A 25,255-nucleotide genomic window follows, 5' to 3' on the forward strand; every position below is an offset into this window, starting at 1 on the left:
CAGTCCTCCATTTATTTAGCTAGGATTGGAAAGGGGGAGGGCAAGAGTACTGTGCGAAGAGACATTTTCTGCTCCCCAAAGTAGAATTTAGAAAGCACATGTTTGACTTTCCTGTTGCTGTAAACACCACGCCATTGTTATTAGCCCTTTTACGGAATCATGACCTTCAAAGTGGGTGACAGCGAAGGCTGACAGCAAGCTCCCTGTCTTGAAGACTTTCAAACAGGCTATCCGCACTAAAGTGCTTTCATTCAGTTTGAGTCCTGGATCTGGTGGCTTGCTTTCTCCCTTTCCGTTTCTCTGTCTCTTTCTGGTCAAATTAAATAATAATAAATCAAAATAGATAAAGAATTTTTTTGAATAGCTGTTTCCTCACAGTGGCACGGTAAGGATCACACGCGATGTCTGCGGGAGCAGTCTGGGAACAAGTACAACATATTACAACTAGGTCTTTGAGTGTACAGAAGACAGCAGGAAAGGTACCTTTGACGTTTAATTAATACTCAGTCCTCCATTTATTTAGCTAGGATTGGAAAGGGGGAGGGCAAGAGTACTGTGCGAAGAGACATTTTCTGCTCCCCAAAGTAGAATTTAGAAAGCACATGTTTGACTTTCCTGTTGCTGTAAACACCACGCCATTGTTATTAGCCCTTTTACGGAATCATGACCTTCAAAGTGGGTGACAGCGAAGGCTGACAGCAAGCTCCCTGTCTTGAAGACTTTCAAACAGGCTATCCGCACTAAAGTGCTTTCATTTTGAATTAAGGGCTAATAGCATTGTCCTCTTAAATGAGCACTTGCAAGATTCAAAGTTGCTTTCCAGGTGGGCCGCAGTAAAAGAATATACCAAGAGGTTGCTGAATGCCCTTTTGGGGGCACATGCCAGGAATTTGATAGGACTTCATGTAACAAATTCTAGGTTTCCCAGTTGTGAAAGAGAAACCTAGAATTTACAGTCTTCCTAAATGTGCCAGAGCGGATTTGTGTATCAATCCAGGATCATGATTTACTTTCAGTTTACTGAATTTGTGAATTTTCGCATTTGTTTTCATTTGTAATTAAGTTTTCTCTGTGAGGCAGGCCATATGCCACCATTAATTCTTTCTCGTTGATTTCTTCGGAGATACATGAGTGCACATTTTGATGCAATTTTTGAGGTCTTTTGAAAATCAAATGACTACGTGTTCAGCCATATGGGGCTTTGTTATTTAAAATAGCATATTATCAAGTAAGAGAAAGCAAAAGGCAAAAGGACCTGTTGGGGGGGGGAGGATACTGGAAAACTGCTTCAAACATTGCTTACAAACTCACATTTTCAACCTCTTCTCCTTCTCTGCGTTGCTGGGGAGCTCTCCAGCCGCCGATGGGTACGGTCTCAGGACGTCTGTGAACGTGTGCTAGCACAAGTGCACCGGGGAACCCTCTGGACGCCACTTCCTGCCCTGGGCTTCATTGGGGCTGCAGATACTAACATCTGCCTTCCACGAGTTCAGTTGTAGCCACGCTCTTTCTTTTCACATCTTACGCCAGGATTTGACATGAAGCTCCGGGTCATTCTCACAGACCTGTGACCGCTTTAGAAAGGGGCTCACTGGCTTTTCGGTTTTCCCGGGGATTCCCCGCTTCCCGAGCTTCCTGCGGTACGTGCCGGCTGCAGATCGGGCCGCGGGGCGGGCGCGCGGCGCGCACTAGGACCCAGCAGGGCTCCCTGCGCCGCAGCAGCCCCCCAATGCGGCCGCGAGAAGCAGCGGGGGGGCAGGCGATCGAAGGTAACGAAAATGGGGCTCATTTCCTGCCTCCTGATCTTATGCTCTGGTTTAGCATTGTCATGAGAAGCCCTCGGTGTTCAGGCTGCTGCATTTTGGGGCACCCTTTGGTTTTTTGGGGGTTTTCTGCCCCCATCTTTACACCTGATTTCAGATTGATTTATCGCATGCAGTCCAGATGGGAGCGATCTAGAGATGGCAACTTGCTTATTTTCATTAGTTTGGTCTCAAAACTAAGTTCATTTAAAAAAAAAAAGTTTCTCAGGAATTTGTGGATCGCCTTAAAAAAATTTTTTTTTAAATTTCAGACAAGTGGAGATGTAAATAAATGGACAAATTATTGATATGATTCTGTTAATTACTTCATGGAAGCTCACTTTTGTGGGCTCCCTGGGCGTTACTTTTATTTTCAAGGAACTAACGTGTTAAATGTGGAGTTTAGCTGGCAGAGTTTACAGCATTGCTGTCGCAACTGTTTTGCTATCAATTATGAACAGTGTCACATCTGTGGGCAGTTTAAGCCTCTTTTCAGATACTGTAACTGCTTATCCTGATATGACATAAGCAGGCGAGAGTTTCCATGGAAGACAGTAAGAATATTTCTGTTTTTGGAGAAACATTGTCTTGAGGAGAAACCCCTGATTACTACCAGGGAGGCTGAAGAGACTATTTTTCATGCTTTGTTTATACTCCTGGGATGACATTTGGGGAAGAGAAACACAGTCTTTCTCTGGAGCTTTTAATTGTGAGGTTATTAATTTATTTAATGCATTAGTTTCAATTGGTTGGGCTCAAGGAGCCCTCCGTCACAGGCTGTGGCTTAAGGTGACACATTTGCTCGCAGTTGGGACACATGATTGCAAACGTAAAATGTGCCTCATCCAAGAGGACTGGGCTGAAGGAAGCTCCCGTGTGCAGCTAATGTAGGCAGGGTAAGACCTGCTCATTGAGGAAAAAGGGAATGGTTTTCCTTAGCTGAGGAAGACATCCTGGTATATTCCTTTTGTTCCCTGTTTTTCATCGATCGCTGGCTTTGCCTTAGAGAGCAAGACCAGCACAGGGTGCAGAGCCCTGAAGACTGCACAGAAGACTAGAACCCACTTTAACTCTCACACTGATTGGCCAGTGAGATCGAGACTTAGGAAAACAGTCACTCCAAACCTTCCTTTCAAACCATGTTGTCATTTCAGACGAGCCTTCTTGCACACAGATTTCTGCAAGATGGATTTTAATTTGGGTGCAATGTGCTCGAGATACCTTTATGTTTAATTTTGTTGTTGTTTCTGTCGAGATAAACTAGGCCATTTTGGTGACAAATTTCTTTGCACACGTCAGCTACGTAGCTTACATTTATAGACGTACCACTTCATAATACATTCTCAATGATTTCTGCTCATAAGTTGTAGAATGCAAAGTTGTTCAACTTAGAATCATTTTTCCTAACTGTTTTTTTGAGCTGAGTATTTAAATAGCACCATCAGCAGATGGATGCTTAACTGTATCATTACTTTGATAATTTAAGTGCCTTGTGCATTAGCATGTTTCATGCACTAAATCTAAGTCTCTGACAGTGAAAGAAAAGACAATGAAGTGCAAACAATCAAAATCAGCTCGCCCATATTATAAGAAATTGTGGCATCTGCTTTGAGGAGAATGCATTTCACAGCCAAGAGGGACATTTCCCACTACATAAGAATATAAATTAGTAAACGTTGTGAAATGTTCTATCTACGACACAAGACAAAGTATATAAGCCCTGTAGACATTTTCATTTGAGCCTCAAAGCGCTTCTTAAAAGAAGTCCCCTCCCAGAAGTTGTTACACATATAAACACTTTTCTGATTGGCTTAAAATTTTAGACACAGGAAGTGGATGGTATCTAATAACTGATGAGTGGAGACATGGTTGCCATGGAAACCGAGAAGAGTACCCCCCCCCCTACACACATATACATACATTACCATGACCACACTTAAAAAAAAAGTGCATGTCATCACAGATGCCTGGAGAACATGTTGGCTTCTGTAAGCTTTCCCACAGCATCTGTTGAAACCTGAGACTGCGCCTGTCAAATCAAGGTCATTTTACAACAACAACCAAAAATGCAGTCTCCTGGACTTCATAACTGTTTTATTGAACATATCTGAGAAACAGCCTTAAAGCAAGGATGAGCGCTCGTGCCTCCTTTGCATTTTACTACCTCTGAGTTATGCTTCAGAAGGCTAAAAAGAAGGCATTTGAGCACTTAATCGTATATTCAAACTGATTTGTTTGTCTAGGGTTAGAGCAAAAGGCTTTTTAGAACCACGAAGACTAGAGTCTTCTGGGGAAGGTACAATGAAGTGTTTCTGTTTGTGAAAGGGTTCAAAGTTGAATGGAAGCCGTTGAACTTAAAGAATTGTGGCATTTTGGAACCCCGCCTTAAGGTCCCCTGTGTAACCTGTGTTTCTGGAAGTAAAGGAAGAGTTTTCTCAGTAACTGAGCAGGGAAAGGGGAAAACTCCTAAATGAGAGTAAGAACTTCTCCAAAACTACAATTATTATTATTCAATTGACTTAGAAAAGTTTCTTTTTTTGTGGATGGGAAAGAGAGCTTTAGTTTTTAGGGCAGTCGAGAAATTCCCAAGATCAAAGTCGCAAATATTTCCAGTATCTCAGTAATGATTTCTAGGAGTGTAAAAGGGGCAAAGTTTGGAGACTCCTCGCTGAGGCCCCTTCTCCCACCCCATTTATTTTGCTAAGTGAAAAATAACAACATTTATTTCAACATCCTTCTAAATGTTGGCATTAGGATCACTATAGAAACTTGTAAATATAAAGCAAATGCATTTCTTATATTTTTCTAATCTTGTCAATGGCCATTAAATTTTAAGTTCTTGATATTCATTTAGAAATGTCTTCCTTCTCACTGTGGACATTTATAGCATTATATTGCTTTATCTTAACTGGAAATGGATGGTTTTAGCAATTAATAGTTTGGTCTTTTAAAAAAGCAACAATTTTTGGGGCTGGCAGGTGGCATGGTGGCTAAGGGCACTGGACTCCCCCATGACTGACCGCAGTTCGAGTCCTGGACCTGGTGGCTTGGTTTCTCACTTTCTCTCTGACTCTCTCTAGTCAAATTAAAATAAATAAATAAATGGATAAAGTTAAATAAAATAACTCTTTAAAAAAAAGGCAACAATTTTTTTTTCTTGTTTTCATCAACAATTGCCTGGGTAGAGGAGGAGGCGGAAAGAGCTCTAACTATATTTTAATGTTTAGTGAACATCTTGGGATCTATATGATGGAAATTAGAGACCTTGGAAGCGTTATAGTGTCCTTTGGGTGAGTTAGCATATATTTTGTATTCCCTTGTTGTCAAATATTTAACTGATAGGGACTTGGTGAAGAAGGTTAAGTTTAATGGCACAACTGGTCTCTTTAGAAAAGGATTTCCTGTAGGGAGCTTTCTTATCTGCAAGTATGGCCATTGGCAGGAAACATGTCAGTTGCTTGTTTTTACAAACTGAAGGAAATGAATAGGATTTGTTGGTTTCTAGAATCTACCTTCATTCTCCATTGTCTGTCAAATAGTTTTCTTAGAATATTTCTTTTTTTCTTCTTTTTTTTTAGATTTTTGCCATAGGGTACGTTATGCTCACCAGAGAGAGAGACACATACACACAAACAGAGGCAAAGTGAGAAATCACTCTCTGGGGGGATGGCCACACCACAATCCCTTCTCCTCCATTCTATACCTGCAGTTTTGGGCACGCATGCACACGCGCCCAGCATGGTTTTCAAGCTGCTAGGTCTGGAGCTCAAACGGTGGTTTGCTCTGTGAGAACATTTCATTTTTAAAGGGACTTCTGAGAAGTCCTTCTGGAAATTCACTCCAAGTTTTTGACATTTCTGTTTATTTCTTTTCGACTTTGGGATTAAAGAAAATTGATTGTTCCACTAGTATATACAATTTATTTTTCCAATACAAATGAATAAGATGTTCAGTTAAGTTCCAGTTCATTTTCAGCTGTCAGAAAGTTATACACATACTCACTGAAACTCATTTTTTTAATGGCTCTGCCAAATTTCTTTCTCTCTTTTGTAAGTTAATTTATTTACTTCTTTTGTGAACAAGAGAGACAGAGAGTCAGGTATTGCCAGTAGGGTCTCAGGGCCACTACTCACCAATCAGTCTCAGCAATCCCCCAAGCACAGGCATGCCTATGGTACCCAGGAGGTCTCTGGATAGCCCAGAACTCTCCCATGGGTCAGCCTCATAGGGTGCCAGGTTTTAACCACTGCACACTGTCCTGCCCCCGGGTGGTGCCAAATTTCTAATAATTATTCTAGCATACCAACCAAATGCCAGTCTGGATTTTGGATTAGTGTAGAGGGGTAAAGGAGAAAGGCAGCTTCATTCTTCTCTTTGCTTATAATAAAAAATGTCCACAAAGAACACAGGTCACGTATAGGCCAATCTTGCTGATGGGGGTTAAAATTACAGTGAGAGGTGGGTGATGTAAAGCTAGGTACATAAGAGAAAAACAAATCTTAACTTTGGCTGGTTTTATCATGTAAAACCTTCTTGATGAGTTTGAGTCTTGATGAGTTTTAGGGCCTTGAAAACAAATGTATTTAGTTGTTTTGATTCATGTTTGTTTCCAATTCTGGAAGAGAGGGGAAAGGGTAAGCTTCCTTAAAAAGAAAATAAGTGCATAAAGCTCCATTTGCAGGGGACGGTCTGATGAGGAGAATTAAGAGTGCCCAAGGGAGAGGGAAGAGCTTCTTGCATTAGTTTTCACACGTTTTTGTAGACATCATCTTTGTTTTATATTTAGCACCAAGTGGAATCTTATGCAAGGCCCTAATAAGTAAGTTGGATAAAAACAGAGCTACTCTGGAGGAGCCCGGAGGCTGCTCTCTCTCCCCTGGCTCGCACCTGAGACACACCCTAGAACTCTAGTGCGCGAGTGAACACAGTTCAAAAACCACTGGTTGTAAAGTGGCCAAAATATTCTCCAAAGAGAGCCTGAGGCAGTCACTTGCAGAGTTCTGGAACATCCTAGCCAGAAGGAGAACTTTTGCCTTGGCAATTTAAGAAGACACATGTGCTTAGCCATTGGGTATGTAATATAGCCTATCCTAAGAAGCCAACATGCATGTAGAAAAGATAGGACCAGCCACAGGTATGAAGAAGCCCTGGTCAAGTCTATGATGAAGAAGAAAAAGGATGTTTTTAGAGGTGACGGATAGCCAGAGCCCCCTTTCCTTATGAATTAGAGGAACATCATATGGAGCTGTTTGAGATTAGTTGTTTATAATTTTACTGGAAGCCATGGATTTATTCTATTACCACCTCAGAATCTGTTCTATCACTGTTACTCTATTAGTGAAAAAATGTTATATTAAGTGTCATTCATGAAGCACAAGTTTGCCAAGTTATATAAATCTTCTTGGCAGACTCAGAAGTGTTTTGAGTGTTGAGTAAAATGATAACACACAGATGATATTTGGATATCGTCAAATATATTCACATTATCTCTTCTGTTGTATAATTGCACTGCAATGGCAGTATTGAGATCCAACTTAGTTTCCCCTTTACATCCTAGCAGCTACCAGTGTTAAGGATTTCTAGGGGCAGCAGACAAAGGAATCTTCTTCAGTTCCACTTTTGACTTTCAGAGATAAGAAGAAATCAGCACGTCAGAAATATGTACAATTACTATGTGTCAGGTTAAAAAAAAGTCAGATGGTGGTGCAGAGGTAAAACATGATATTCTTTAAGGCTGATCCCCCAAGGATGGTTCTGTATTTGCATCTGGTGACTTCCCTGAGAATACTGGGCACATGTATGCCCATGATCCAGGGCTTGCTGAGGCTGAGGGTAGGTTGTGGTACCAAGACTCTGTTTGGGGTGTGTCTCTCTTGCTTGTGAAATAGATAGATAGATAGATAGATAGATAAATAAATAAATAAATAAATATTTTTAAAAAGAAATAATCAGCAGAGATCTCAGGCTACCTGTAGTAGAATTGTGCTTCTCGTAGCCATAGCCAGCCTGCATTGTTTTGTAGAGGCTGGACAGTTGGGGAGGATATAAAAGTAGAAAGGACAGATCGCTCTCTACATTCTCCTATTACTTCCACTGTTCTTGTCATGTCACTAGTAGACTAAGGGTTAAAGATAGCGATTAAAATAACCAGTGTTCTGGGAAGCCACAGGTCTTCCAACAACTTGTGATGGAACTGTACATGTGTGTGTCATATATATGTAATTTTAAAATAAAATATATTCTCTACAAAGATGAAACTTACATAAACACAAAGTAGTTCGCTATAGTAGTGGATGAAAATGATCATGGATAACTTCTGTTTATTGAGTTGTGTTCATAAAGCTTTTCATGCTTAGGCTGTTTGAAGCTATTTCATTCCTCCTTTCAAAGAATGAGTCTTTACAGCTGTGAAAAACCAACGGAGCTTCCCCAAAGCATATTCATAGTAGTATACATTATTTCTTTGGAAGTGAGCATTAAGCTTCCATGTTCATGAGGATTTTCTTTTTGAAATGAAGGATACACACCAATTGCTGGGCCATCTCTGTGAAGTTGCTAAGGTAGGCCTTCCAGATATTATATGGTGTATACCCAGCCCTTTGCAGATGCCATCTCTTTTTTTTCTTTTTTAGTTTTTTGCCGTAGGGCATGCTCACCGGCCTGAGAGAGACAGAGACAGTGAGAGGAAAAGTGAAAAATCATTCCACAGGAGAAATGACCATTATGCAATTCCCTTTCCCCCATTTTCCTCTTGGGATTTTGGGTATATGCACATACACACACATCACCTGGCATGACTGTCAAGCCACCAGCTCCAGGACTTGAACTGGAACTGTGGTCGACTGTGTGGGATTCCAGCACCTTAACCACTATGCCACTTGCTGGCCCTGCAGATACTACTTTAAGATTCAAAGCATAGCAAGTCCCCCTTGGAGAGGGATTTCAATATACTGTAGTTATACAAGGTTAGATTTTAGATCACCTCAGATTTATCTGTGCTCTGAAATTTTCTGATTCAGTAAACCTAGTACTTTTTCAGCCTTTAAAATGAAACCGATTACTATATAATGACTAGTTAGTAAATGTCTCTAAATTAAGATGCTCATGTTCTTGTCACTAGATTTAACATTCAGAATATTCTTTTGAAAAAGAAATAAGTTGGTCTGGGTAAATTTGGCAGTTATTGGGTGATAGAAAAAAATCACATTGTTCTGGTAAGGGGGATTTCATTTGTCAGTTGTTGCTGCCTACATTCTTCTATTTGTTTCTTACAATGACTAGGTATTAATGTACTTTTGGGTTGTCGAAAAAGTCATGATGCATTTTTGCATAGGAAAACATATTATAGAAAAATACATCATGACTTTTCTGATGACCCAATACTATTAATAATAACTATGATAGGGACCAGCAGTTAGTGTAATGGTTATATCGCTGGACTCCCACGTACTTAACTGAGGTTCGAGTCCCGGACCCGGTGGCTTAAACTCACGTCGGGCACGTGTGCGTGCGTGCCCAAGATCCTGAGAGGAGAATGGAGGAGAAGGGATTGTGGCGTGGCCATCCCCCATGGGGGGTGATTTCTCACTTTCCGTCTCTCTGTCTCTCTCTGTCTGGTGAGCACACGTGCCCTATAGCAAAAACCTCTCCAAAAAGAATAATAATAATAGTAATAACTATGATAATATGTACTGATGACCCATTGTACAGATGAAAAAAACAGAGGCATTTGTGTTCCCAGGACCACCCATTCTTTAGTTGGTTAGTTCTTCTATAATTTCAAAAAAATAAAATAAAATAAAATAAAAAGCGAGAAGTCACTCCCCAGGGGGGATGGCCATGCCACAATCCCTTCTCCTCCATTCTCCTCTTGGGATCTTGGGCATGCACGCACATGTGTCCAGTGTGAGTTTAAGCCACTAGGTCTGGGCCTTGAACCCTGGTCGACTACATCAGAGTCCAGTGGCAGCCATTACGCTAACTGCTGGCCCCTAGGTGGTTAGTTCATATCCTCAAGCCCCTGACTCTAGGTTCCAGGCATTTATTTTCCACCTCACTGGTCACTTCTCAACTGTTGCTCTTATGGTTTCTATTCCAGGGTTGATGACATCCCTTTCTGCACTTGACGTGGAACCTCCTCTTGGGGAAAATTGTGGGATAAGATGGGAAATATGTGCTGTTTTTCTGGCAAGAGACAGGATTTTCCTTCTTGACATTCTTTGTCTCCACATCTGACTGTTAGTGATGAGTAGGAATTTTAGGTCCCTTATTGGTGGTTATTTTCCTTAACTCATCTTCATCTTTTGAATTTCCCTCTGTCCGCCCCAAGCATATTCACATCTTTAGTAAATGAAAGATCTTAATCACTGGGGATATGATTTTCCTCAATTACTCAAATAGTATATACAATCTGTTAGTGGCATCTCTCTTACAGGAAGATTTCCTAGACGACATTCACTTATAATTTGTATTAACTGCTCAACAAACTTAGAGGTATAAATACAGTAACATCTGTTGGATTTCGTTAAGAGTAGTAATAAGAATGATAAGGAAAAAACTGGCTTACATCATCAGAGGAAGGGTATCCAGTATTTTCTTTTGGGGTCCTGCATATCCCTAAATCATACAAATCCAATTGGCTTTACAGAGACCAAGCTGAGGAGGGGTGAGGTTGACTTCTTTATCTCAAGAGGGAGCTCTGTTCTTTTTTTTTGGAGAGATTTTTGCTATAGGGTGCGTGTGCTCGCCAGAGAGAGAGAGACAGAGAGACAGAAAGCGGGAAAGCACCCCCCCGGGGGGGGGATGGCCACGCTGCAATCCCTTCTCCTCCACTGTCCTCTCGGGATCTTGGGCACGCACGCACACATGCCCAGCATGAATTTAAGCCGCCGGGTCCAGGACTTGAACCGCGGTTGACTATGTGGGAGTCCAGCGACATAGCCATTATGCTAACTGCTGGTCCCAGAGGGAACTCTGTTCTTACGCTGCTACAGGGGGAGATGACAAGTTAAGCCATCAGCTGGGCATCTCCTGTGCCCAGTGTATGTGATAGACTGGGACTAGCAACGGAGCGGGTGTAGAGGTTTTTAGTGAAGCCTGCATCTGGTACTTTCTAATTCCCTTGGAGGGTTCAGGCAAATGATTGGAACTGGATGGAATGAATTCATATTTCACAGGTACAATTTTGTGTATTTCACATGTATGAGATCATTTTGAAGAACTGATTGAGGAAAGGGCTAAAGACATATATATGTATAATTCAGGGAAACAGATCACCCCCACATTCATTCAGTGAAAGTTATTGAGCATTTAGTTAATACCAGGAATTACGCCATGTGATAAAATACATGGTGAAGAAATCACTCCCAGACCATCTGTTGCAATACTCTAAACAGCTTCTTCTTTTAAGAAAAAAAAATAAATAAAACAATAACAACAACAAAAAACAAATGATTTATTCTGTGGGAGACAAAAAGAGGGGGGAAAATAAAACACCCTTGACAGGGTCCTGATGTCACAAACCTTCAGTCAGCCCAGATTGTGGGCAAGAGCGTGCCTGGTGTCTTGGGGAGGTCTGTGGATTTGAACCAGGGACCTTTCTGTATGGAATCCCATGAAAAAGCACTAGTTTTACTACTGTACTACATCTGATCCCTAACCAGCTTCTGAAATTGGAAGTATCCCAAGTCTGGCTCTGTTGAGGTTCCTGTTGTAAGTCAGTAGAGACAGATTGACACCTCCCAGAGCTCTTTCCTGGAGTTATTGTGCCTTTTGTGTTAGTTTAGGAACTGACCCTGGAGGGAGCAGCCCAGGGTGGGTAGTTTCCTTGGGAGACAATCCTGAGAAGAGACCAGTAGGGGGCAGAACAGAAAGTCAGGGAGGAGAAGGCAACTACTACTGAGAGTTAGCCTGCCAGTACCTCTGAGATCCATGGAACTCGGCTCCATTTGGGCACATGGGAGCCTGTGTCAGATATGGCACTTGCAGTCCTGATTGAGGACTGCTTCTCGGCGGGCCTTGAGCCCAGCACTTGAGGTCTGCAAGCAAGCTGGCAGAGCAGGCTTTCAACCCGAGAAGGTTCTCAGGTGTGTGTGTGTGTGTGTGTGTGTGTGTGTGTGCACGCACGTAGTCTTTTCTTTTTTGACAGTGCCTCCCCATGTCATGATCCTCCTGCCTTCTGAGCAGCTGAGACTAGGACTAAAAAGGAGGTATGCCACCACCACCCGGGCTTTAGGGCGGACCGGAAATCCAACTCAAGCCGCCCATGTGGCCTCAGCCTGCCACGCAGCAGCATATGGCCTGCTACTGCAGCTGGGCCCCTCAGGGACTTTTTGATGTCATTATAGCAGCTGGAGATGGGGCTGGTGTGTGGTAAGATGGTGAGGCCTGAAGGCGAGGTGGCCAGGGCACCTGCAGCTTTCGTTACCACACTTGATCCTTTCAGCCCGTTCACAGTCTTGTACTGTTGATGTTTTAGAGGGAGAATCATTTAACACTTTTTTTTTTCTTTTTTAGATTTATGACAGCACATGTGTATGCACCAGAAAGAGAGAGAGAGAGAGAGAGAGAGAAATACTCTCTCCCCGCAATCCTGTCAGGAGCTTGGACATCTGTGCTTGAGGCCTATGTGAGCCTGGTGTGAAGCTGAGGGAGCTGGGATTCGAACCTGGGTTGGCCATGTGGGATCTGGCCTCCTCTGTGCCATGCCGAACCACTGTGCCACTGGCCAGCTCAAGAATAACCATTTCCAATAGTCCTTTGAACTTCAAAATGAAAGGACATCCTGGGGGAGTGGTTTATTTAATTCTGAGAAATGGGAACAAGAGAAGTGACTGAATTCAATTTCTAATCATTTAGGCAGAAATTTTCAGCAAGAGCAGTCACGTTCCTGTTTCCCCCGCTCTGTCACAACCCCGATCCTTGTCTCTCAGGTTGGAAACCTAAACGCCACCTGATTTAGATGCCATGCATTGAATTTGTCAGTCGGCTCCTTGCTGCTTCCTGTGAAATCCACCTCACATTCAGATGCTCTCACTCCAGGAACTCTAAGTCACCTGAGGGTTCCGTCTCCCTCCAGTTCCTGTCCTTCCTGGAGGTGCCTGAAGACTTCTGTCCCTAAGCCACTCGTGAAGGATGGGCTTTGAAGCCAGACTTCCTGTTTTCAAACCTTGCCTCTGCCACTTAGAGCTGTGTAACCTTAGGCAAGTTACTTAACCTAAGACTCAAGTCTTAGGTACTATTTCCATAAGTAATATGGAAATAAAACTCGGTAATGTGGAAATCCTGAGGGGATTATTGAGAGCGCTACATCACAGAGTCCCTGAAAAGCACTTGGCACGGAGCCTGGCACGTAGTTACAACTCAAATTGTTGCAGCTATTTTTGTTAAGTTGTTGATGTTGCTCATCCCCTACTGAGGACCCAGGGTGGCTCCCTGTTGCCCCCTTGTGAAGCCTGAGCTCCTCCGCTAAGCTTTCAAGTCCTCTGTCATCTGGTCCTACCCACAGCTGCTCAGGGAGTGCCCCAGGACCTGGCAGGGCGTTCCCTTCCTGCCCTCGCCTTGCCTTGCCCTCTCCACTCGCCTTTTTGCATATATTCCCCTGGCTGTAACCTTCGTCCTTCAAGTTGTGGCGTCACCACTTCATCCCCTTAAAAACCCTGATGTGCAGAGAAAATGCAGTGCGTTCACTTTGTCTCAGTGACACTTCCTCCCCAGTACAAGCCCATTATCAAGGAAAAGCATACTAACTCCCGGTCACATCCGTTTTAAAACGGTTGGATCTGATCTTCCAAACAGTCCCTTATGATAATTCTCAGTCTTCCTAGAAAAACAATGGCCAGTCCCTAATGTCGTCTTGCCTCTCGCCCCCACTCCTTTGTCTGTGATGGTGTGTGTGGGGAAAGTGTGTCACATGTGCTCTGATGTACCGTGGACGGGGTGCAGAGTCCTTAGGTGGGATGCTCTGCGCTCGGGCTGGGTCTTCTGCCTTCTGTATGCTGCTCTTTCACCTGTGCTAGTGGTGGAAATCTGTTGTTTCTTAACACTTAGTCTAGTCCCTTGGTTTTCCAGGACCCTCTCCCCCATTTCCAGTAAGCCATAAATACATTATACATGAGATTCTAGCTAACAGTGTGCATACCTACGTATTCATGTGGATAGGTGAAACCCAAGGTTTTTACAAAATAATGTGCAGCTGAAGCATATGCTTTATGAGATATTATCCTTCAACTCTGATCTAGTCCCTTTGATTTTAGTTAATGAGCCAAACACTGGCTGGAACCCAGTAAGTGAGCCTAGTCAGCCACAAAATAAAAAAAAGTTAGTCTGGCGCCAACTAGTGGTGTGGTGGTTAAGGCAGCTGGAGCCCATGTGTCCAACGAAATGGTTCTAGTATCAGACCCAGCAGCTTGACAAACATGCCGGGCCTGTGTCTGTGCGTGCCCAGAATCCCAACAGGAGAATGGGGGAGTAAGGACTGCAGTATGGCTGTCCCTCCTGGGGGTCCTTTCTCACATTCCCTCGCCCATGAGTGTGCTTGCCCTATAGCAGGTTAAACACACACACACACACATATGTAGGTTAGTCTAGTCATCCTCTCAGTGTATTAGAACCCGGGTGGCACTCTGCTGAGTCCCACCACAGTGTCCACTGTCAGCAAGCTGAATGCTAGCCATACCTTCTGCCAACGCACAGGCCTGGTGGTCTTTGCATGGGGTCCCTTCCTCAGACCTGGAAGCAGACTCACAACACCTTAATGCTTTCTGTTGTTTTCACAAGTGGTGGGACTAATTTACACTGTCTCCTATAGTGAATGCTTGTCTCTGTTGTTTCATATTCTCACTATCATTTAATATTGTCAGACTTTAACATTTTTGCCCCTTTACTAAGTGGAAGTAAGACTGAGCATCTCTTCATACGTTTATTGGTCACACATGTTTCATTTATGAGGTGCCTATTTGCTTTCAGATTTTAGTTTATTCAGAATAGTATTTGTGTACAGTGTGAGGTAGGCATCCAGTTTTATTTTTATACTATATACACACATGCAAACGCATGCACACCCACCAAATATAATACATATTTTATACATAATATGTTGTACATACAAGAGGTCTTCAAAGAGTTCATGGAAAATGCATATTAAGACAATGTATGGATTTCAAATATTTTTTTCACCAAAAAATCCTGATACTTTAATTTCATTTTTTCCATGACTGTTTCGAAGTTGCATCATATATAAGATTGTACATACGTCTTTTGTATTTATATGCAAACATATTTTTGGTATCTATATGCTATAGCTACATCTATATTTATATATCAGATTGTTGATAGTTATATGCTTAATTGATTTGTTAAGTAAACTTGTTATGAATTATACACGCAAAAGTGAGGACAAATTTAAAACTTAATGAATTTTTAAAGTGAACACATCCATATAACCAACACCCAGATCAATAAAGAAAGAGTTACTTTGTCTTTACTATTTACCAAGAGGTTCAGGGACCAGCAGTGGCGTAATGGCTATGTCACTGGACTTCCATATAGTCGACCGCAATTCAAGTCCCAGACCCGGTGGCTTAAACTCATGCTGGGCGTGTGTGTGTGTGTGTGTGCGCGCACGCACACGCACATGCGGTGTGGCCATCCCCCCTGGGGGTGATTTCTCGCTTTCTGTCTTTCTGTTTCTCTCTGGATTTCTGGGGAGTGCACATGCTCTATAGCCAAAACCTCTCCAAAAAAAAAAAAAAAAAATTACCAAGAAGTTCTCCTCATTCCCCCAAGCAGCCACTATTCTTTGCAAGGGACCATTGTCATAACTTTGAATACTACCTATTAGTTTTGTCTGTGTGCAGGCTTTATATAAATGTGATCATATAATATATTATCTTTTTGTCTTTTTTTTTCCATTTGACATTGTGTTTCTGAGGATTCGTGTAGCACTGGTTGGAATGTGTGTATGGTACTGATTTGTTCATTAACGTTGCAGCATGGAATTGTTTTCCTCCTGGTTTGTGCTATCAGTAGTGCCAGAACCGTCATAGATATGCATGTGTTTTGGTGCCCATATGCTGAGCACATACTTAGGGATTGCCGTGTCAAAGGTTATGCATATATTCCAGAAATAAAATTATTTTACATATTGATCTTGTGTCCAGAGGCTTCAAGTTTCTTATTCATTCTATGATGTTATCATAGACTCTGCAGGTTTTTGTTTTCTTATATAAATAACCCTGTCATTTACAAATACATCATGATAATTGTGTTTCTCTCAGTTCTTTTTTTTTTTTTTAATTGCCAGTGTGTGTATGATCTTGCAAGAGAGAGATAGACAAACAGGAAAAGAGAGAGTGAGAGAGAAAAAGTGCCCCTCATGGGGCATGGTCATGCTGCAATCTCTTTTCCTCTGTCTCTCCATCCTTTTGAGATTATGGGTGTACATGTGTGTCTGGCATGTTTTCCAAGTCACCTGCAGCTAATATTCAAACTGCCTAGCTTTCTTAACCACTAGGCTATAGGGACAGCGCTATTTTATTATCTTTCTAACTTCCTAAGATAGCAGTTAGGTTTCTTCATTTCGAAGTTTTTATTTCTACTATAAAAATGTAAGATTCCAATTATATTCTATGCACTGAGTTACTGCTCAGAAGTTGTTTTATTTTGGGAACCAGCAGTTAGCAAAATGGCTATGTCGCTGGACTCCCACGTAGTCAACCGCAGTTCACGCCCCGGACCTGATGGCTTAAAACTCATGCCGGGCGCGTGTGCTTGCATGCCCAAGATCCCGAGAGGAGAATGGAGGAGAAGGGATTGTGGCGTGACCATCCCCCCTGGGGGGTGATTTCTCGCTTTCTGTCTGTATGTCTCTCTCTGTCTGTCTGGCGAGCGCACGTGTCCTATAGTGAAAACCTCTCCAAAAAAAAAAGTTGTATTATTTTACTTTTTTTCGTTTTAGTTTGTTTATTTATATATTTATTTATTTATTCTTCTGAGAGAGAGAGAGAGGGTCTTTATGCTGTCATAACCCCAACCATTCATGTTTCATTTTTTCTTCCTTATTTTAGTTTTACTAAGCATTATATAACATATTGTATGCTATGCAATATGAGTAGACTTCAGAAGTGTCATGGAAAAATAGCATCAAAAGGTAAAAGTAGGGGGCTGTAGGTGGTGGAGTGGTTAAGGCAATGGATTCCTACACGGCTGACTGCAGTTCAAGTCCTGGACCCAGTAGCTTGAAAATCACTCTGTGTGTGTGTCTGTGTGTATGCACCCGTGCACACACGTGTGCGCATGCCCAAGATACCAGGAGAAGAATGAAGGAGAAGGGATTTTAGTGTAGCCATCCCCTCTGAGGAGCGAGTTCTCCCTTTTCCTCTTTTCTCTCTCTCTCTCTGTCTCTCTGGAGAGTGTATATGCCCTATGGCAAAAACCTAAAAGGGAAGAAAAAGTTAAAAACTAATTTTATTTCTCAACATAAACTCTCTCGAGTTCTAGTCACTCTTTTAAGTGATGCTACCAGCCACTTAGTTCATTCTAAAGAACTGAGCGTCCTGGAATCTAACCATGCCAATGCGATCTTTTTTTACATTATTAACTGAAGGAAAAGGGTGCCCCTTAAAGATTGTTTAAGGTTAGGAAACAGAAGGACGTCAGAAGGAACCAAATCAGGGCTGCAAGGTGGATGCCTAATGATTCCCCATAGAAACTCTAGCAAAATTGCCTTTGTTTGATGAGAGGAATGCAGAGAATCATTGAGGTGGTGGAGCAGACTCTCTGGTGACACTTTCCCAGTGTTTTTTCTGCTTAAGCTTTGACTGACATTCTTAAAACACTTAGAATAAGCAGTTACCATCGTCCTTTGGCTCTCCAGAAAGTCCACAAGTAAAACGCCTTGAGCATCCCCCAAAACTGTTCTGATGACCTTTGCTCTTGGCCAGTATCTTTTGCTTTGACTGGCCCACTTCCACCTCTTGGTAGCTTATCGCTTTGTGCTTTGTCTTCAGGATCACACTGGTAAGGCCATCTGTCATCTGCTGGTACAGTTCCTCCAAGAAATGCTTCAGGATCTTGATCCCACTTGTTGAAAATTTCCTTCAAAAGCTCTGCTCTTATCTGCAGCTGATTTGGATGCAATAGCTTTGGTACCCATTGAGCAGCAAGTTTGCTCAACTTTGGTTTTTCAATTAGATCGTGTAATCTGAACCAGTTGAGATGTCTATGGTGTTGGCTACTATTTCAGCTGTTAATGGTTAGTCCGGTAGGACTTGAACAAAATTGACATTACCTTACAAGTTCATGTGCATGGTCTGACCCTAGGGATGTCACCTTCCTTGTCTCATCCCTTCTTAAAATGAATTATCCATTTGTAAACTGCTGATTTCTTTGGGGGAATTGTCTACATAAACTTGTTCGTAGTGTGTCAGTGATTACACCATTCTTCCGTGCAAGCTTCACTATAAATGCACTATTTGTTCTTGCTTCAATGTTAGCAGAATTTATGTTGCTCAGATAAGGGCTTTTTTTCAAAATGATGTCTTTCTCTTCATGTCTCAAACTAGATTCTATTCAGACACGTTGCTAGTTACTATGAGTTTATCATTGTGCCAAAAATTTCTGAAATCTATGCATACTTTTTTATAATATATATTTTCCATGAACTTCTTGAAAATCCCTCAATTTTTTTTTTCATTTTTTCCTTTATCTTATTTTGTTCTTTCCGTTTTTCCGTCCTCTTTCATGTTATATTTTTTTCTTCCATTCTTGTTTTCTTTTTAAGTTATTAGGTTTATTATTTTTATTACTCTATAGTAGTTAGGAATTTTTATACTATGTTATGATTTTTTTTAGTGGTTCTCTAGAAGTTTTGCCATATATACTTATCAAAGCATAAAGTGAATTAATCTCTCCTCTCCTCCCAAACAATGTAAGGAACTTAGTCCACTTTTCTTTAATCACTGCTCTGCTTACTTGGCTCCCATTTTTGCCTAGTGTTTTACTTCTATCTTTTTTTAAAGCCCTGTAGATTAGACATTATTATCATACTTTCTAACGTGGAATGTTTGTTCAGATTTTTCCATGTATTTAGTATGTTCTTTGCTTACAACCTCCACATCACTCTTCTTAGGTTTCATTTATTAAAGATAAATTGATAAAAACTTGGTTACTTTTTGTCCAGAAATGTCTATTTTGGGGGGGCCAGACAGTAGCACAGTGACAAAACACTAAGCTTTGCAAGGCTGACTCAAATAGGAGACTTCCAGGTTCATGTCAGAGACTTTCTGTGTACATCAGGCATCTGCATGCCCATGGTCTGAGGCTGGCTGAGGCTGAGGGTAGATTGTGGTATCAAGACCATTTTTGGGTTGCCTTTTTCTCCCTTTGTATGTATGTGTGTATGTGTGTATATATATATATATATATATATCCCCTTCCCACCAGTTTGTAATAGGGTAAAATCACTCAGAGAGAGACAGAGTAAGAGAGAGAGAAACAGAGGGAAGTGAGAGATAACCACCTAGATGGTTGGCCACACTGCAGTCCCTTCTCCTCTATTCTCCTCGGGATTTTGGGCACATATACACTCATACCAAGCATTTTTCAAGCCTCTGGGTCCTGGACTTGAACCATGCAGTCAGCCAGTTGGAATCCAGCCACCCTTACCTCTGTACTACCTGCTGGCTTAATAAATAAATTTTTAAAAAGTAAATTTTTTCTACTAGAGTCTTGCTAGGTATAAAATTTTGCTAGGTATAAAATTAGAGTTATTTTCTTTCAGCATCTTAGAGATTTTGTGAGTTATTTCCTGGCTTCTGCAGCTTTAAGATTAACAGTAAGTCTATTGCCATTTGTGTGGAAGGCATTCTTTTTTCAAGAGCACTTTATGAGTGTTTTAAAGATATTCTCTTTGTCTTTGGTATTCTATAGTTTTATTATAAAGTATCTAGATGTGAATTTCTCTTTATGTGTTTATTTTGCTTAGATTTTTGGGGGGCTTTGTAAATTTGTGGATTAGGTTTCATCGGTTCTGGAAGATTCCCAGAATGTTTTCCCTGTTCTGCACTCTTTCTTTTCTAATTCTAGATTTCAGATAATTTATATTTTAGACTTTTGTTCTGTGTCTTTTCTCCATTTGACCTCTCTTTCATTTTTTCCATCTCCTATATCTTGTGTGTTGCAGTGTAGATCATTTTTTCAGTCTTCTCTAGTTTCCTGTGTCTATCTAACCTTGCTCATTTCTTATACTCGGTCCTCTTTATTATTATCATTTTAATTTTTGCTATAGGGCACATGTGCTTATCAGAGACAGAGAGAAAGAGAAAGTGAGAAAGCCTTCCCCAAGGCGATGGTGCTATCCCTTCTCCATTCTCCTGTCAGGATTTTGGTTATGAATGCACATGTGCTCAGCATGTTTTTCAAGCCACCAGTCCTAGATGTCTGATAAATTTTAAAATTTGTAGTCTTTGTTGGTTCTAGCATCTATTGTTTCTGCTGGAGGTTTTTCATGGTTGTGTGTGTGTTTGTGTGTGTGTGTGTGTGTCTTGTGTGTCTTTTGCTTTATTTTATGTTACTATGACTTTTTTGGGGGAAGAATTTATCAGTAGGAGTTCTTTGAGGTTTGAGTTGAAGGTGAGTTTTTCTAGAATTATATTTGCTTTTGCCACCTTCCCAGGATCATTTCCAACCTACAAAGTGAGGACTTCAAATTCTCAATTCGAGGCTTTGGGAACCAAACATGCAATCAATTCATCCTCTAAACCGATCTGAGGCCTGTTTTATGGTTACACATTTTTAGAAAGATTTTTTCCCCTTCTATACAAGATGGATTTTTTTTTTTTTTGAGAGGTTTTTGCTATAGGGCACGTGCACTTGCCAGCCAGCCAGAGAGAGACAGAGAGACAGACAGCGAGAAATCACCCCGTAGGGTGGATGGCCACGCCACAATCCCTTCTCCTCCATTCTCCTCTGAAGATCTTGGGCACACACGCACACGCTTCTGGCGTGAGTTTAAGCCACTGGGTCCAGGACTCAAACCACACTCGACTACATGGGAGTCCAGCAACATAGCCATTATGCCAACTTCTGATTTTTGGGACAGGCAATAATGGTAGTCTTTTGGAGTCTTATCTTTGGCTGAGTGTCTCCTTTTATACTTTGTACCTGGCTGGGCTCTGGTTTTGTTAGGGTTAGCAAGTGTATCTCCTGTCATCTGAGCTCTGATAAGTTATAAAAACGGAAGCTTGAGTTCTTGCAGTTTAATTATTTTCAAAGTAAAAACCAATGTAAGTGTTCTATTATAAGTATGCCTGCTTTCCTTTTGGTGCATGAATACATTTCAAACTATTTTTGAGAAAATATTTTGTCTAGCATTTTTTACTTGTTTTCATTTGGAGGATTGGACAGGTATTTTTTCCTGCCATTCTGTCAGAAAAAGAACTTCCATTTCTCTTTTTTCCTTCATATTCCTTCTCCAATAATGTTAATAATTCTCTGTGTCAATACAGAAAACTCAGACTCAGTTTCTCCTATATTTTCGTTCAATAGTCTTAACAGACTTCTGTGAACAAATGTGTGGGGATCCATCCCCCTCCGTCACACACACACACACACACACACACATACGCGTGTGTGCATGCGTGAAACAAGCTGTCAATTCTGCAGAGGACAGAGGATGTCTTCCAATTCAGCTCAGATACTGACTACCCGGAGATTGTGTCAGATTCCAAAGGTTGAGGGCCCCGTCCCACGTTCCACCCTCTACTCGTGATGCCAGGTTTTCACCTGTGCATTTCACTGCTGGGCTCTAAAATGGGGTCCCTACGCCCCTTGGCAACCAACCCTCCACGCTATTTTTAATTACTTTGCTAAGGAGACTCAGAACTTAGAAAAAGAGAAATCCCTGAAGTTTGGAGAAGGCCCCACTAATGATAGTGGCATTTTCATGGGGGGTTAGTTTTTTTCAGATATTTCTTCTGAAATGTTGTATTGAAATGATCTCTTTCTACTCCCTGTGGATTGCTGTGAGAATTTATTCAGCTCGTCTGGAAAGATTTGTTGAGGTCTACAGAGTGCTAGTACTATTTAGGGGCTGGGCCCAGGGTGATGAGCAGTATAGACATGAGACCCTGCCCTAACGAGGATAAGATAAGGAGTGTAGACAAACTGTGTTGAGTGGGGAATGACCTTTGCAGTTGACTATGTGGTTGATATGATGGTGGTGAGCCTCTAGGTTATTTGTCTGATGTGAAAGAAAATGAGTAGGTGCTATCTCGAGTTCTTCAGTAGAAACCTGGCACTTCTTTTCCTTGGTTTTAGGCCTCATTTAAGGAGGCTGACCTATCTCCAGGTCAGTGATTAGCCAATCAACAAGCAGGGGAGCTTAGCTCTTGTATATTCCCAAGGGCACAGTATTCGCATAATTGGACCCTAGGTTATTGGCCTCACTATCACCCTGTACTTGAGTTTAACCCATTACTCTGTTGCTAGGCTCAATGTTTTCAATGCTTCATTTTTATTTTCTGTTGCTATTGGTCTTAGTAAATGACAATGACATATGGACCTAAGTTAAATGGTTGGAATCATATTTTATCTTTGTCTTCCCCAATCACCCCTCCCCCCAGCAGTTTTCTTTCTCTACTACACTATATTATGGATGGAAAAATACATGGACATCTCAGTAACTCTAATGTATTACCCACCTGCTAGGATGCAAACACAATGCATGTGGCAGATTACTTTATATGCCAATAAAGCCTGTGTTTTGGAAAAATGTTGTACTGTTTGTATCCAAAACATTGTTTTTAATCAAGCCATCTAAAATATGCAGATTAAGAATAGGAAGTGGTATCTTGAATAGCATCACCAAAATTCCAGGAAGGGTCAGGCCCCAAAATACATGATGTGGTGAGTCTATAATTAGGCATCAACTCTGCTTTATTTGATTGTGAATCTCCTTGAGCTTAGCTCTGTCATTGGTCAGAGAACAGCTCTCCAGCCCCGAGGAGCTTACTTTAGAAGATGACCCAGAAGGCAAATCAAGCTCTCTCAGAAGCCAAGACAGAACAAAGCTTTACTTTTTATGTTGTTTTCTTAATGGGATAAGGATAGGATTTCTGGTAGATGAGAAGGAAATAGAGCACTTCTAGTAAAATAGAAGAAGGGAAGGGGGAGGATTGCTTATCCTGCAAATTGTATTAACTTTTTTCTCAACTCTAAGACATCTCATTTTTTTTCAATTTTTCTTTATTCAATAGAATTTTAAGACTGTACCAAGGCACCAAACCTCAGGGACATTAATGAACAATAGGGCCTAGGAACTGGCAAGCTGAGTGTAATAGTTAATTCCTGTGGATGCAATGGCTGCTAAGTAGTCTATTCCCACAATAAGTAAGTGTTCATTTGTATCTGTAATACCAATGTCCAGTGACAACAAAAGAAAGAGACAAAACATCAATCTTCTTGATATGGTCATTGCGATTTTTAAATTAATTTTTATTTTTTAACAAAGTACTTTGTGCATTATTATCAGTATAATCATACCATCTTATTTGGTTTTGGCTTATGCTTACCTCCCCATGTTATCACTAATAGTGCCTGCTGTCATTTTTCCAAAGCATCCTAATTTGTTTAATAAATTATGGTCACTTAGCTTGCAATGGTAGTTAATATGTCTATCATAGTAGATCAGGTTTGTTCAGATAGATGCTTTTGCTGAGAAGAACAGCCAAAATTAAAAAGCAAAAATTCAATTTGGAGGCATTGGAGAGTCATCAAAGCAATGAAAATTTTCAGAACCAAGATTAGAGGTTGGGGATGAGGGGGAAGTGAGAGAAAGCCCAGAGAGGTGAGTCCAGCTTCTGGGTCTTATTTTTGAGAAAATTTTCAGTTCTAAAAGTAGAGGTTAAAAGATTAAGAAATTTAGAGATCTCAACAACCTCATGGGTTTGAGCTAGATAATTATATTTGGTTCCTGCCAAGGAGCAGAAGCCCTTGTAAATAACCTAGGCTTCCATTTGGAACCCTGAGTCAATTTGGGTGAATCAGAAATAAAACAACCTTTACATGTACTGAAGCTAAAACTCAATTTCAAATTAATGCCTCTAGCCTAGGTTTTGCTACAAGCCAAAGTAAAATTCCTCTTTGGAGGAAGGTACATCTTTCAGAACCTCATGTTATCACTTTGATTTTTAGAGTACTGTATCTGTGACTCAATGAATAATAACTAGACATAAGAGAAGACAAGACATGATAAAAAACCAAGAGATAGAAATAGACAAATGAGATACCTACAAGGAGTCTAGATAGTGAATTAATAAGATTGTTCACTATAATAACAGATTGATATGTTCAGAGAACTAGAACATAGGATTGAAAAATTTTCCAGAGAACTGAAAATTATAAGAATCACATGATTCTTCATAACCGAAAAACTCCATTATTGCAGATAAAATTTAAATGGGTAAACTTTTTGGGGGTGATGGAAATTGTGGTAATGGTTATGGTTGTACAACTGAATTAATTATTAAAACTATTGAATGTATATTTGCAATGACTGGATTTTATAATATTAAATTATACCTTTTAAAGCTATTTTAAAAACTAAGTGGAGGGGACTAGAAGACGGGCCAGTGATAAAATGCAGTGCTCTTCAGGGCTGACCTACATGAGATGATTCTGTGTTTATATCCAGAGACTTTCCTGAGTACACTGGGCATGCTTGTGCCCCTGATTCAGGGCTGACTGAAACTGGGAGTAGATTGTGGCATCAAGATTCTGTTGGAGTGCTGTCTCTATCTCTGTCTCTCTTTTTCTTTCTGTCTCTCTTGCTCATGGAAGGAAAAAGAAATAAAACAATTTTTTTAGAAATGGATGTGTTCAGTCAAGGAGAGGCAGTTGAAGAGGGAGTAAACTAGAAGACAGAAGAAAATATCAGAAATAAAGTGTGTATTGCGAAAAGGATAGAAAATAATGCAAGATTGTTAAAAAGAAAAAAAACCTTGTGAAGTATGGTAGAAAGGGCTAATATATATACACATATTAACATGGTTAAAGCAGGTGAGGAGAGAGAAAATGGGAAAGAAGAAATGGTTGGAAAATATGACTGAGAATGTTCCAAAACTAACAAATAAGACAAATCTGTAGAATTGAGATGACCCAAGGCACCAAGTAGGGTAAATACAAAAGAAACTAACATATTCCAACGTCTGAAGACAAAAACAAATAGAACAGCACAGGAGTAACATAGCACAATTTCTAAAAATGAAAACAGAGAAAAGCTGAAAAGCAGTCAGATTTGGGGACGCCATAATAGGACTGACAACTGACACTTCAACCAAAATAACAGAAGTCAGAGGAAGTGGAATGCTCTCTTCAAACCACTGAAAGAAAACAGCATATAGCTATAGACATATGTCTGTATATCTAGATCTGTATGGATATAGGCCATGTGCTCT

The 25,255-nt window shown here is 40.9% G+C and overlaps 1 protein-coding gene across 1 annotated transcript in view; it reads left to right on the forward strand.

The window, feature by feature from the left end:
• The first annotated feature begins 1,702 nt into the window (after positions 1-1,702).
• The window catches only part of FOXN3 (forkhead box N3), a 525,097-nt gene continuing 501,544 nt past the window's right edge, over positions 1,703-25,255 (forward strand). Inside the window, exon 1 of the mRNA XM_006158004.3 lies at positions 1,703-1,769. The gene's annotated coding sequence lies outside the window, so the exon portion shown is untranslated. The remainder of the gene's footprint in view (positions 1,770-25,255) is intronic.

Source organism: Tupaia chinensis, unplaced genomic scaffold, assembly GCF_000334495.1.
Source record: "Tupaia chinensis unplaced genomic scaffold, TupChi_1.0 Scaffold000568_1, whole genome shotgun sequence".
Classification (NCBI taxonomy): domain Eukaryota; kingdom Metazoa; phylum Chordata; class Mammalia; order Scandentia; family Tupaiidae; genus Tupaia; species Tupaia belangeri.